Source organism: Lithobates pipiens, unplaced genomic scaffold (genome assembly GCF_037356315.1).
Source record: "Lithobates pipiens isolate NorthernLeopardFrog02 unplaced genomic scaffold, aLitPip1_a1.2 Scaffold_16, whole genome shotgun sequence".
Taxonomy (NCBI): domain Eukaryota; kingdom Metazoa; phylum Chordata; class Amphibia; order Anura; family Ranidae; genus Lithobates; species Lithobates pipiens.
Genome location: NW_027507748.1, coordinates 562,570,511 through 562,584,347, shown reverse-complemented (window position 1 = coordinate 562,584,347; position 13,837 = coordinate 562,570,511). Strand labels below are relative to the sequence as shown.

Genomic DNA, 13,837 nt, shown 5'->3' with positions numbered 1-13,837 from the left:
ATGCAATTTTTTTAATTGATTTCCTATATAACCTTATTGTGCACTTGTTGTGCATATTATGGAGTTAAATTAGTAAGATCTTCTCTAATGAAGTTGTGGATCAAATGAATACAAATGTACTTAAATCACGCTGCTGCTATAATGGCCAAGATTGTTTTCATCACATTAGGCGTCTGGAGCGCAGCCCACTTCCACATGTCAATTATCATGCCCCATGTCACGTCACATTCGGCTACCTTTGCTAACCTCTGAAGTGCGCGTGCGTGACGCCGCCATATGTGTTCCAATACTGTCATAAGACCACTTTGCCACAGGGCCCCTTGCGGGCTCGTTTCGCTCACCTCTCTTCGGGCATGGCCTCACTTCGCTCGGCATAATTATAATCTAACTCTGTGTCCACTTGGATGTGGGGCTTGAACCTGAACTCAAAATTCTGTTCTGTGCAAGCGCAGATCGCCGCCGTGTTGGAACGCATATGGCAGCGTCACGCATGCACAGTCCAGCGAGTAGCCAAATGTGATGGGTCGCCATATGTGACGAAACACCCCGCATATATAAATCATCCGAGCATCTGTTCAGCCACGTCCCTGACTACATCATTCTGTGACAAAACGAAGTAGGGATGAGTCGGCGACAAGGCGATAGTGAATGCTGGGATGCGGCGGCCATCTTTCTGGTGGGGAATGCTGGATTCAAAAACGATTTTTATACTTGGAATAAAATGCTGTTTTTATATACTGCGCAACAAGGTTTATTCCTTTTTATTCACATGGGATGGTATATATGAGGTGAATACTGCTGTAGTGTATACTGAACAAGGAGAGCTGTACCTGGGTTTACTACATATATTATCCGATCTGCTACTACATATGAATATGGTGCATGAAGATTGATGGGCTTCCTATATATCATGTACATGCTGATGTGGCCTTTGTGATGAGGGCCCATTAAGGAGGGTAAGCAGCTGTGTGATTGGGTGCCGGTGATGGACTCTTCTGTCATATCAACCTCCTACTCACCACTGTTTGAATTGGATATCTATTCCTGGATTGAACTTCTGTGGACTTTATTTCTATAAGCGCTGCACCTTACCTATATATATGCTGTTTTTTGATCTTTCTTCAATATTGTACCAGCTGCTGATATTTTGTTATCATGATTTGTACGAGAATTTCTAAGCGCAGCAGATTTTTCGTTATTTTTGCTGAATCTGATACGTATAGCGGTTAGTCGCACTTCTGTCTATCTGCTGCAATGGAACACTGTCTATCATTGGCACCAGGTCTGATGCTGTGTCTCCCCCACCCTCACTCTGTCGTGCCATCACAAATGTCATCACTGTACTATGCTTTGTGAATGGCACAGCAGAGTGAGGGTGGTGAAGGCACAACGTCGGAACTGTCGCTCCTCACTGTACATATCAGAATTAGCCAGTAGAGCTTAAGACCCCTTTCACACTGGGGCAATTTTCAGGCACTTTTGGGCTAACAGTAGCGCCTGTAAAGTGCCTGGAAAACTCCTCCTCTGCAGCCCCAGTGTGAGAGACTGAGTGCTTTCATACTGGGGCGGTGCACTTGCAGGATGTTAGAAAAAGTCCTGCAAGCAGCATCTTTGGGGCGGTGGAGGAGGGGTATACACCCCTCCTCCACCGTCCCTGCCCATTTAAATTAATGGGCAGCGCTTCGGCAGCAGAAATTTCAGGTGCTATTAACCCTTTTTCGGACACTAGTGGGGGTTAAAAGTACCCCGATAGCGGCCTAATAGCGCTGCTAAAATGAATGCAAATGCTGCTAAAACTAGTGGTGCTTTAACGCTAACACAGCCCGCTGTCAGTGTGAAAGGGGTCTAAGTGAGCTCCTGAAGTAGTAAATGATATTGCTTATGTAGTAATTAAAGTTAAAAAAAGTAAACATTGCTGTGCCTGGAGTTTAACTTTTAATATGACTCCTGCTGGGAGAAGACATTGCTTATCGCTATCGGCTATAGCCGCCACTTGCGATAATCGCAAGAGAATCCAGCAGGCTGGTTGTACCAATCGATCAACTTGGTACATTCAGCCTGCCCATTAACGGTTTGAATTTTGGCTGGTTCCTGCTGAACTGGTCAAGATTCAAACCATATATGGCTGGGCTTATTCTGTATAGTTACCCATTGAAGCTTATTGCATTGTAGTATAGATGGTTATGTGATCACTTGACAACACAATGGCTTTACTTTGTTTATTATGCCATTGTATGAGTGAATGTATCTGGAGATTGAACTGTATTCCTCTCTTGCCACATGTTTTAATGTTGGCTTTTGTATTTCTTTGAAATACTTAATAAAAATCAATGGAAGCAAAAACCCAAAAAACTGTCATATTACTAATCATGCTTTTTATTTATTCATCAAGGAGGATCATATAAAATTATAAATAGACATTACCAAGGAAATTATTTTCCTCATTGATTGTGAGTGTCTTATATGATCGTCTGTAATATATGATATAAATAAATATATATAAATATATATATATATATATATTTATTATGTAATATATGATAGATGGGGTGAAGTCGGAGCCACACTCTTTTTGGGGATTTTTGTTTATTTTGTCACACTTGTATTTTGGTACTGACAAATTGTCGGGTCAATATACATTGTATACCTTGTCCCTTGGGGGAAAGTAAAGGGGACTTTTGTAGTGTGGTGGTAATATCATCTACCATGATAATATATTATAGATAGATAGATAGATAGATAGAGTCTAGAAAAAAGCTAATAAAAATAATACAGCCACATTAAAGGAGGGTTAAGCTGTAACATATTACATTTTTGTGGTAGGGTTAAAGGGTTGGTTCACCTTTATCAAAAAACTGCCTATGCAGATAAAGGGTGTCTGTAGATAAAATCAAACTGTGCAGCTCTGACTAAAGTTGAATAATGTCCTTGTTATAGGTGTAGGCCCTTTACATACCACATGAAGCTTGACCTGAAAACACCCATGACGTTGCTAAGTGAGGCCTAGTCATTATTGTCCACCTCCTCCATCATCACCGGAGTGATCTCTCAAACGCTGAGCTCAGAACTACTGCATCAGGGGAGAGAGAGTGCATGTGAAGAGGTTTGAATCAGAGAAAAAGCTCACTTCTGTGAAGGTGAACAGTAATAGCTGGGCCTCGCTTAACAACCTAGCAACTTTCTGGGAGTTTTTAGGTCAGGCTTTACGAGGCATGTAAATGGCCTAAACCTATAGCAAGGTCATTCGACGTAAATCTTTACAGCTGCTGTTTTTGGCTTCAGACGTTTTTTTCTGCAGCCAATAAACTCCCCAGCATGTTATCCTATGTGTCCATGCACACACAGGCTGTTATCAGCAGGTTTTGGCAAATGAGTTTTCTAGCTGGAAAAACCCCCCAGAAATAGTGGGGTTTTCAGCTGGAAAAACGCTCTAACTCTGAAAAAACCTGACACATTTGTTGGCATGTGATTTTTTTTGGGGGGGTGAGTGGGTACCTAGCTCCCACTTCTGCCCGTGCCATCTAGGTGTCTCCTCCTCTGCCTCCCTGCAATCTTCTGACACACGTCACACGTCTCAGAAGATTGCTCGGCCATTCAGGGCAGTGCAGTGCGACTCGCCCATGCGCAGCGTGCGCCAGTCTGTGAGGCCACACTTGTCAGCGCTGTGGTGAGGAGAGGGAGAGAACCGAGGCTTCGGACAGCCGCATCGCTGGACCGTGGGACAGGTGATTGTGTGTTTATTAAACGTCAGCAGCTATACTTTTTGTAGCTGCTGGCTTTTATTAAACTGAAAAATTAGTGGAACTCCGCTTTAAAGATAAAACTTTACAAAATGGCTTTACGTGCACAATAATAAAAAGAAAAAGCTAAGATTATGAAACAAACATTTCTGCACCAACAAAATGCCACAGTCAAACAGCATTACAAATTTTAGTTTTAGATAGGGTTGCTACATACTGAAATCCTCTGAGGTGTCAAGTGAACCATGACACATCTACCATCTATCAGATCAGAGCTGTCATATTTCATAAGACATGGACACAGAAGGCAGTTTAATGTAAATAAATACAATCACATTGTTCCCAGCAGTTCACTGTCAACATTATATCTGACATGATAAACTGCCTTTCAATCACTCACAAGAGCCCTTGGAAGAGCACAGAACTGTCACTTTTTAGGGGAGATCAAGACGGCATATTTAACCCTGAATAAAAGCTTTCAAATACAATGAAATTTTCTTGTACTTGAAAAAATTAAATGTAATCTTTTACAGGTGTGTATAAAGAATGAATTTAAATTAGTTAAATGAATTCCACCATCTAATCGTGCGCAAGCAAAAATGCTGTTTTTGTTGCATGTGAGTGTTCTTTGTAAAGTGTTCTTTGCACGTGCCCTAAAGCAACTGCACTTGCAAAAGTACACCGTCTTTTTGCCTTTAGTAAGGCCTGGTTCACGCCCAGTGCTGAGACAAGGCCATTTGGTGCCCAGGGCGAAGATGGCAAACTGCGCCCCCCCCCCCAACCCTTTTAAGAAAGAATTAATGTTGTTTCAAACCAAGACTATACTTATGAATATTATATTAAGGGACACTCTGATGGGCAAATTGTATGTTAAGGGGCACTCTGACTGGCACATTTTATATTAAGGGGCACTCTGGTGGGCACAACAAAACGTGCCCCTTAACATAAAATAAGGGTCACGCTGATGGGCACCTTTTATGTTAAGGGGCACTCTGATGGGCACGCTGATGGATATATTTTTTATGTGCACGCTGATGGGCACATTTTATGTTAAAGGGCACTCTAATGGGCACACCAAAATGTGTCCATCAGTGTGCCCCTTGATGAAAATATGCCTATCAGTGTGCACATTAAAAATATACCCATCAGTGTGCCCCTTAAAATAAAATGTGTCCATCAGAGTGCCCCTTAACATAAAAAAAAGGTGCCCATCAGGGTGATCTTTAACAAAATATGCCCAGCAGGGTGCACAAATAAAATATGCCCTTTAGTGATCACTGGTTAACATGTGGCCCACATACCTTGAATGCAGGAGGTGGTCACAACTGAAATATGAAAGGGGCGGAAGCTGCGAGATATGGAGAGCCAGGGCCCGGGAACCGCGATTAACAGTGGGGCAGGCGCATGAGACACCTGCGGCGAGGAGCAGGGGGCGGGCGCACGCATGCACGCAGCATCACTGGTTGCTGGGGAAAACAACGGTCCCAGCAAACTAGTGACGGCTGTTTTAGAAGGACACTTCACTGAGTCCCCCCACCCCCAATAAATTGTACCGCTCAGGGCATCCGCCCCCCCCCCCCCCGTATCAGCTTTGTTCACACCTATGCGTTTTTGGAAAGGGTCAGAGACTTTTTTTAAACACAAATCTGTGCATTTTTGGTTTAATAGACTTCAATGGAGACACTGCAGAAAAGCATGTAGTGAGTTTTTTACATGTTTTGTATTTTTTAACTGCCCAACAAATTGGCCCAAAAAACACATAAAAATGTGTGCAAAACGCACTGCAGAAATGGATCACAAGCAAACCGCATAGGTGTGAACCAGACCTTAATCAACCCCAGGGAACGAAACAAGTAGGAAAGAAGCCCACCACCTACAAAACTGTATCATGCTAGCTTTGGGAGGCTGGAAGCAGCAACAATACTCGGAGGGGGGCATGCTTTTCGACACCCTGACAGATAGCAGTAGCATCCAGAGCTCTGCAAGAAACGACGATAATTCACTCCCTGCCCCAGAAAATGTACTTATGTTGGTGGCAATTATTTATAAACATGACAGGGCCACTTTAAAGCATATATCAAGGCATAATAATAAAAGAAAAAAAAAACATATGCAGTACATCTCTACAATACAGTGGCAGATAGTGGCCATTTGCCCAAGCACTGTGCTTAAAACGCATCTTGGCCTCACATGTTCTGGTAGATCCCGGTAGACTTTCACTAAGCCCAGCAGCCTAAGGCCGCGTACACACGCGGGGACTGTTCGCTCAACTTTGTCCGCTGAACAGTGTTTCGGCGGACAGTCCGCTCGTGTGTGGGCTTTCAGCGGACAGTTTCAGCGGACAGTCTGCTGAACAAAGTTTTTCGGAAATTCCGAAAAACTGTCCGCTGAAACTTTGTTTCAGCGAACAGTCCCCTCGTGTGTAGGCTTGTTCGTCAAACTAAGTTCCGCGCATGCTCAGAAAGGATTTACACGCCGAAGTTTGCATTGCAGTGTATAGGACGTAGTTTTCTAGTCCCGTTGTACGTGCCGTTCACGTCATCGCGCACGGTTTCAGCGGACTGTTCGTTCGTCGTGTGTGGGCAAGTCTGTCCATGCTAATTTTGAGCGGACTGTCCGCTGAAACTGTTTGACGGACAAAGTTGAGCGAACAGTCCCCGCGTGTGTACGCGGCCTTACTGGTAGCACACATTATAGCCAGCAATAGATCTTTAGCTCTATCTATAGCTATCTATCTATCTATCTATATACATACACACACACACACACACACACACACACACACGCACACACACTATTTATTCATATATGATTATATACGTATTTCTGGAATAATCTGTGTTTATTTTAATGTTGCATAATGCATCATCTTCAAGGCAGTGTTTCAAGCACCACCACTTACTTATTCAGCTTACAGTTCCTCTTTCAAGTAATTTGTCAAAAGAAAATTTTCATCCGTCATAATACATAAAGAAGGAGTTTCGGAGCTCTGAAAGCCTGTACATAAATATGTTTGAGTAGCCATTAAAACATGGTACATTATCTTTTTTGCTTGATAATGTAAAATAATAAATGTATTAAATATACATATATAAAGAGGAGTTCCATGCCCCCCCCCCCCCCCCCCCAGCAAAACATTAAAAGTCAGCAGCTACACATACGGCAGCTGCTGACTTTTAACCACTTGACCACTGGGCACTTAAACACCCTTAATAACCAGACCAATTTTCAGCTTTCGGTGCTCTCACATTTTGAATGACAATTACTCAGTCATGCAACACTGGACCTATATGAAATTTTTGTCCTTTTTTTCACACAAATGGAGCTTTCTTTTGGTGGTATTTAATCACCGCTGGGTTTTTTATTTTTTGTGCTATAAAAGAAAAAATACAGAAAATTCTGTAAAAAAATGAATTTTTCTTCGTTTCTGTTATAAAATTTAGCAGATTAGTAATTTTTTCTTCATAAATTTTGGCCAAAATTTATACCACTACATATCTTTGGTAAAAATAAGTACAAATTGGTGGATATTATTTGGTCTTTGTGAAAGTTATAGAGTCCACAAGCTATGGTGCCAATATCTGAAAATTGATCACACCTGAAGTACTGACGGCCTATTTCAATTCTTGAGACCCTAACATGCCAGAAAAGTACAAATACCCCCCAAATGACCCCTTTTTGGAAAGAAGACATTCCAAGGTATTTAGTAAGAGGCATGATGAGTTTTTTGAAGTTGTCATTTTTTCCCACAATTCTTTGCAAAATCAAAATTTTTTTTACTTTTTTTTTTTTTTTCACAAAATTGTCATATTATCAGTTTATTTCTCACACAGCATATGCATACCACAAATTACACCCCAAAACACATTCTGCTATTACTCCCGATTACGGCGATACCACGTGTGAGACTTTTACACAGTGTGGCCACATACAGAGGCCCAACATGCATGGAGCGCCATCAGGCGTTCTGGAGCACCCAGGACAATTCTGACATTTCTCTCCTACATGTAAAAATCATCATTTATTTGCTAGAAAATTACATAGAATCCCAAAACATTATATATTTTTTTTTAGCAAACACCCTGGAGAATACAATGGTGGTCGTTGCAACTTTTTATCTCGCACGGTATTTGCGCAGCAATTTTTCGAATGCTTTTTTTTTGGAAAAAAACTGTTTTGTGTTAAAAAAAAAAAAAAACACAGTAAAGTTAGCCCAATTTTTGCATAATGTGAAAGATGAAGTTACACCGAGTAAATCGATACCCAACATGTCACTCTTCAAAATTGCACAGGCTCGTGGAATGGCGCCAAACTTCGCTACTTAAAAATCCCCATAGGCGACGATTTTTTTTTTTTTTTACTGGTTATATGTTTTGAGTTACAGAGGAGGTCTAGGGCTAGAATTATTGCTCTCGCTCCAACGTTCGCAGCGATACCTCACATGTGTGGTTTGAACACCATTTTCATATGTGGGCGGGACTTACGTATGCATTCGCTTCTGCATGCGAGCACATGGAGACAGGGGCGCTTTAAAAAAAAAAAGAAAATATTTTATTGTTCATTTTACTTTATTTATTTTAGTTTGACATTTTTTTCCCCAAAAATAAATTTTTTGATCACTTTTATTCCTATTACAAGGAATGTAAACATCCCTTGTAATAGGAATATGGCATGACAGGTCCTCTTTACAGTGAGATATGGGGTCAATAAGACCCCGCATCTCATCTCTAAGCTGGGAAGCCTGAAAAAAAAAAAAGATTCTGGATTTGATCGTATTGGCGAGTCGGTAGAAGCACCGGAGGGCGGCGGGAGGGGGGCGGTGTCTATGGCTGGGTATTGCAGGGTATCACCGACTATGGCTGGGTATCTCAGAGTATGGCGTTGCAGAGTATTGCGTTGCAGAGCATTGCAGGATATTGGAGGGTGTTGCAGAGCATTGCAGAGTATTGCACGGTATTGGCGGGTGTTGCAGAGCATTGCAGAGTGTTGCAGGGTATTGGTGGGTGTTGCAGAGCATTGCAGAGTGTTGCAGGGTATTGGCGGGTGTTGCAGAGCGTTGCAGGGTATTGCAGAGCGTTGCAGAGTAATGCAGAGTAATGCAGGGTATTGCAGAGTATTGCAAAGTATTGCAGGGTAATGCAGGGTAATGCAGGGTATTGCAGAGTAATGCAGAGTAATGCAGGGTAATGCAGGGTAATGCAGGGTAATGCAGGGTATTGCAGAGTAATGCAGAGTAATGCAGAGTAATGGCAGGGTATTGAGGGGTTAATTTTCGGTGAGCAGCGATGTGGGCACTGCAGATGCAGCCCACATCGCTGCTGACACCGATGTCTTCCCCCTCCGCTGTTCCGATCGGTACAGAGAGGGGGAGGGAGGAACCGGCGTCATAACATGACGCCGGTTTGTTTACAAGTGATCACTCCGTCATTTGACGGAGCGATCACGTGGTAAACGGCCGCTATGAGCGGCCGTTTACCGTTTACCGTGATGCGCCGGGTCCTGTGGAAACGGCGGTCACAGATGCTCTCGAGTGCGCGCCCCAGGGGGGGTGCGGGAGCGGAATTCTGGGAGGACGTCATATGACGGCCTCCCAGAGTTAGGAAACCGCCCTGTAGCCGTCATTCGGCTATAGGCCGGTTATTAAGTGGTTAATATTAGAACACTTACCTGTCCTGGAATCCAGCGATGCTGGCACCCTGCCGACATTCATAGTGAGGGAACCCGTCAGTGAATCCTTTCGGCTTCACAGCCAATTCCCTACTGCGCATCCGCAAAGCACGCTTTGCTTTCTGAAGGACCCCGCAGCGAGGGGAAAGAGGAAGGGGGTCCAAACAGGTACCTGCTCCCCCTCCCCCCTGAAAGGTGCTACTTTTGGGTGGCACTCCGCTTTAAGATCTAACACACTTGTCACTTGAGTGTTTACTTACTTACTCCAGTCTCCACCCAAAAAGTGATAAGGACATATACCTGTCCAAGGATCCAACATTATACTCACCAGAGCGGATTCTTCAATCGGCTTTGGGTGCAGGCGCTGACATCTTGACTAAGGGAAACTGACAGTGAAGCCTTGCAGGTTTTCATCTGGCTTCCCACTGTGCATGCGCAAGCCGCGCTTGGTGAATGGTCCAGCATTCTGCAGGGGAAGGGACGAACTTGCGCACAGATTGCCGTGGCGATGTCATCAGAAGTTGGAGCCAGTATCTGTCAAAACCAGGTACCCACTCCCCTCTCCCCCCATAAAAGGTGCCAAATGTGGTAGATGGGGTGTCGGTAGTAAGGGTGTAAATAAGCAGAACTTTTGGGTGAAGTTCCACTTTAAGAAGCTAGAGGGTGATTTAATCCACTAACCATTACTCAAATTTTGTGAGTTAGGCTTTCACACTGCTCTGTTGCAAAAATGTGGTAAAAACGCATTTGTGTTTTGGATGTGTTTTTACTGCTTTTCCTATGCAGTATGCACCTGTGAAAAAGGACAAGTGACTCAAAAACCGCACCGAAAATGCAACAGCGGGTGCATTTTTTTTTATGCGGTTTGCCGTGTTTTTCATTTATTTCCATGGGGAAATGCATGCATGCAGGACTCTTAAAAATGCAACCCACTGGTGTGAAGTGCTCCACAGGATTTAATAGTTTCTTTCTGCTTTCAGTATGTAAGAAAAACTGATCAGTGTAAAGAGGCCCTTAGAATAAAGCTATCACGCATAGTGGGCAAGGCAACAGGTTCACCTCACAAGAAGAATTGTAAGTGGTCACCTGTTTTTGAGCAAAGTGAAGTTTTAATTTAGGAATTTTAGGCACAGTGGATGATTTACTAAAGGCAAATAGATTGTTCACTTTGCAATGGAAGTTGCACTTTGCAAGGGAATGTTCCCCAGAGCTTAATGAATGAGGTGAAGCTCTGCTGACTTCCATCCTCTAATCATGTACAAGCAAAAATGCAGTTTTTCTCATTTTCCTTGCACATGATTGGGTATTCTTTACAAAGTAAAATTTTACCGCATTCATTAAGCTCTTGGGCCAATTCCCTTGCAAAGTGCACAGCCTATTTTCCTTTAGTAAATAAACCCCATGTCTTCCATAAATCAGGGTGTCCATAACAAAACATGTAAGTCACAAAATCACAGTAGGCTGTGAGCACAGAGAACTTCTATGACAAATGTTCTTATAAAACCAATCTGAGTCTAAAATTGGATTAGCCTGAGAGACAAACACGCTGTTCATCTTTGGTTCTCACAGTCTAAATTTAAGCAATAAATAAAGGACTGCTATTATAAAGTAATACTTCATGGTCTGGATAGGCTCCCATAGTCAAAATCCTCTGGCTTTTTCCAACATATGGGACATTTTCATATTAGTGATATGTTTTAATAATACTATACAAAAAAGAACATATATTCACCCTTAAATTAAACCTGTGGCCAGGCTTCTCGCATTTACAGTATCTCACAAAAATGAGTACACCCCTCACATTTTTGTAAATATTTTATTCTATCTTTTCATGTGACAACACTGAAGAACTGACACTTTGCTACAAAGTAAAGCAGTGAGTGTACAACTTGTATAACTGTAAATCTGCTGTTCCCTCAAAATAACGCAACACAGCCATTAATATCTAAACCACTGGCAACAAAAGTGAGTACACGCCTAAGTAAAAATGTCCAAATTTGGCCAAATTAGCTATTTTTCCTCCTCGGTGTCATGTGACTTGTTAGTGTTATAAGGTTTTAGGTGTGAATGGGGAGCAGGTGTGTTAAATTTGGTTTTATCGCTTTCACTCTCTCATATTGGTCACTGGAAGTTCCAACATAGCACCTCATGGCAAAGAACTCTCAGAGGATCTGAAAAAAAGAATTGTTGCTGTACATGAAGATGGCCTAGGCCAGTGATGGTGAACCTTGGCACCCCAGTTGTTTTGGACCTACATTTCCCATGATGCTCAACTACACTGCAGAGTGCTGGGGCATAATGGGAAATGTAGTTCCAAAACATCTGGGGTGCCAAGGTTCGCCATAACTGGCCTAGGCTATAAGAAGATTGCCAAGACCCTGAAACTGAGCTGCAGCACAGTGGCCAAGACCCTACAATGGTTTAACAGGACAGGTTGCATTCAGAACAGGCCTCACCATGGTCGACCAAAGAAGTTGAGTGCACGTGCTCAGCGTCATATCCGGAGGTTGTCTTTGGGAAGTAGGTGCATAAGTGCTGTCAGCATTGCTGCAGAGGTAGAAGGGGTGGGGGGTAAGCCCGTCAGTACTCAGACTATATGCCACACACTGCATCAAATTGGTCTGCATGGCTGTCGTCCCAGAAGGAAGCCTCTTCTAATGTTGATGTAAAAGAAAGCCCGCAAACAGTTTGCTGAAGACAAGCAGACTAAGGACATGGATTACTGGAACCATGTCCTGTGGTCTGATGAGACCAAGATAACTTTATTTGGTTCAGATGGTTTCAAGCGTGTGTGGTGGCAGTCAGGTGAGGAGTACAAAGACAAGTGTGTCTTGCCTACAGTCAAGCATGGTGGTGGGAATGTCATGGTCTGGGGATGCATGGGTGTTGCCGGCACTGGGGAGCTACAGTTCATTGAGGGAACCATGAATAGTAACATGTACTGTGACATACTGAAGCTGAGCATGATCCCTCTCCCTTCGGAGACTGGGCCGCAGGGCAGTATTCCAACATGATAACGACCCCAAACACACCTCCAAGACGACCACTGCCTTGCTACAGAAGCTGAGGGTAAAGGTGATGGACTGGCCAAGCATGTCTCCAGACCTAAACCCTATTAAGCATCTGTGGAGCATCCTCAAATGGAAGGTAGAGGAGCGCAAGGTCTCTAACATAAACCAGCTCCGTGATGTCATCATGGAGGAGTGGAAGAGGACCTGTGAAGCGCTGGTGAACTCCATGCCAAAAGGGGTTAAGGCAGTGCTGGAAAATAATGGTGGCCACACAAAATATTGACACTTTGGGACCAATTTCGACATTTTCACTTAGGGGTGTACTCACTTTTATTGCCAGCAATTTGGACATTAATGGCTGTGTCGCGTTAATTTGAGAGGACAGCACATTTACACTGTTATACAGGCTGTACACTCACTACTTTACATTGTAGCAAAGTGTCATACTGTATTCCGAGCAAGCTGTAAACAAGCTTCAAAAACAAGATTCATTAACCTCGGTAGTTGCAGGCACAGTGAAGCAATTCAGAAGCACAGAATTTCTCCAAATTAGATCACTCTGTTCCCCTCCCATAGCACTTGCTCTGTGTCCATATTACAGATTAGGAGACTGGAAGGTTACAAAGTCACTGCTAACAGGCAGTGTTAATGTCAATGCCAAAAATATTTGTGTCTTAATTTTTGTCAGCGACATGTTTCCAAAAACGAAAACTAAGCAAAAATTACTCAGAATTTTCGGCAATTGATGAAAACTACGACAAAAATCTATTACAAATTCCGTCAACAAAAAGAAACAGATCAAAAATATGAAGGAGGGACTTTATAAAGACATAATATAAAGCCTAAATCTGTGTTTGTGTAGTTTGTTCAAACTTTACAGTGCCTTGAAAAATTATTCATACCCTCTTGAAATTTTCTACATTTTCTACATTTTGTCATGTTACAACCAAAAATGTGAATGTATTTTATTGGAATTTTATGTGATAGACCAACACAAAGTGGCACAAAATTGTGAAGTGGAAGGAAAATGATAACTGGTTTTCCAATTTTTTTACAAATAAATATCTAAAAAGTGTGGCATGCATTTATATTCAGCGCCCTTTACTCTGATACCCTTAACTAAAATCTAGTGGAACTAATTTCCTTCAGAAGTCACCTAATTAGTAAATAGAGTCCACCTGTGTGTAATTTAATCTCAGTATAAATACAGCTGTTCCATGAAGCCCTCAGAGGTTTTTTAGAGAACCTGTAAATTGCATCATGAAGGCCTCCCAGAGCACTGTTCAATCCATCATCCGAAAATGGAAAGAGTATGGCACAATTATGTGCCACTTTGCGTTGGTCTATAGATCCTAGTGCTCTTAGATTTGTGGCTGTTGAGTAATTAAAACCACATTGGGAAATGGTCATATAATGAGA

At 42.6% G+C, this 13,837-nt stretch overlaps 1 protein-coding gene across 10 annotated transcripts in view; it reads right to left on the bottom strand.

Moving 5' to 3' along the window:
- DTX3 (deltex E3 ubiquitin ligase 3) overlaps positions 1 to 13,837 on the bottom strand; it is a 195,451-nt gene that overhangs the window by 51,114 nt on the left and 130,500 nt on the right. The window lies entirely within an intron of this gene.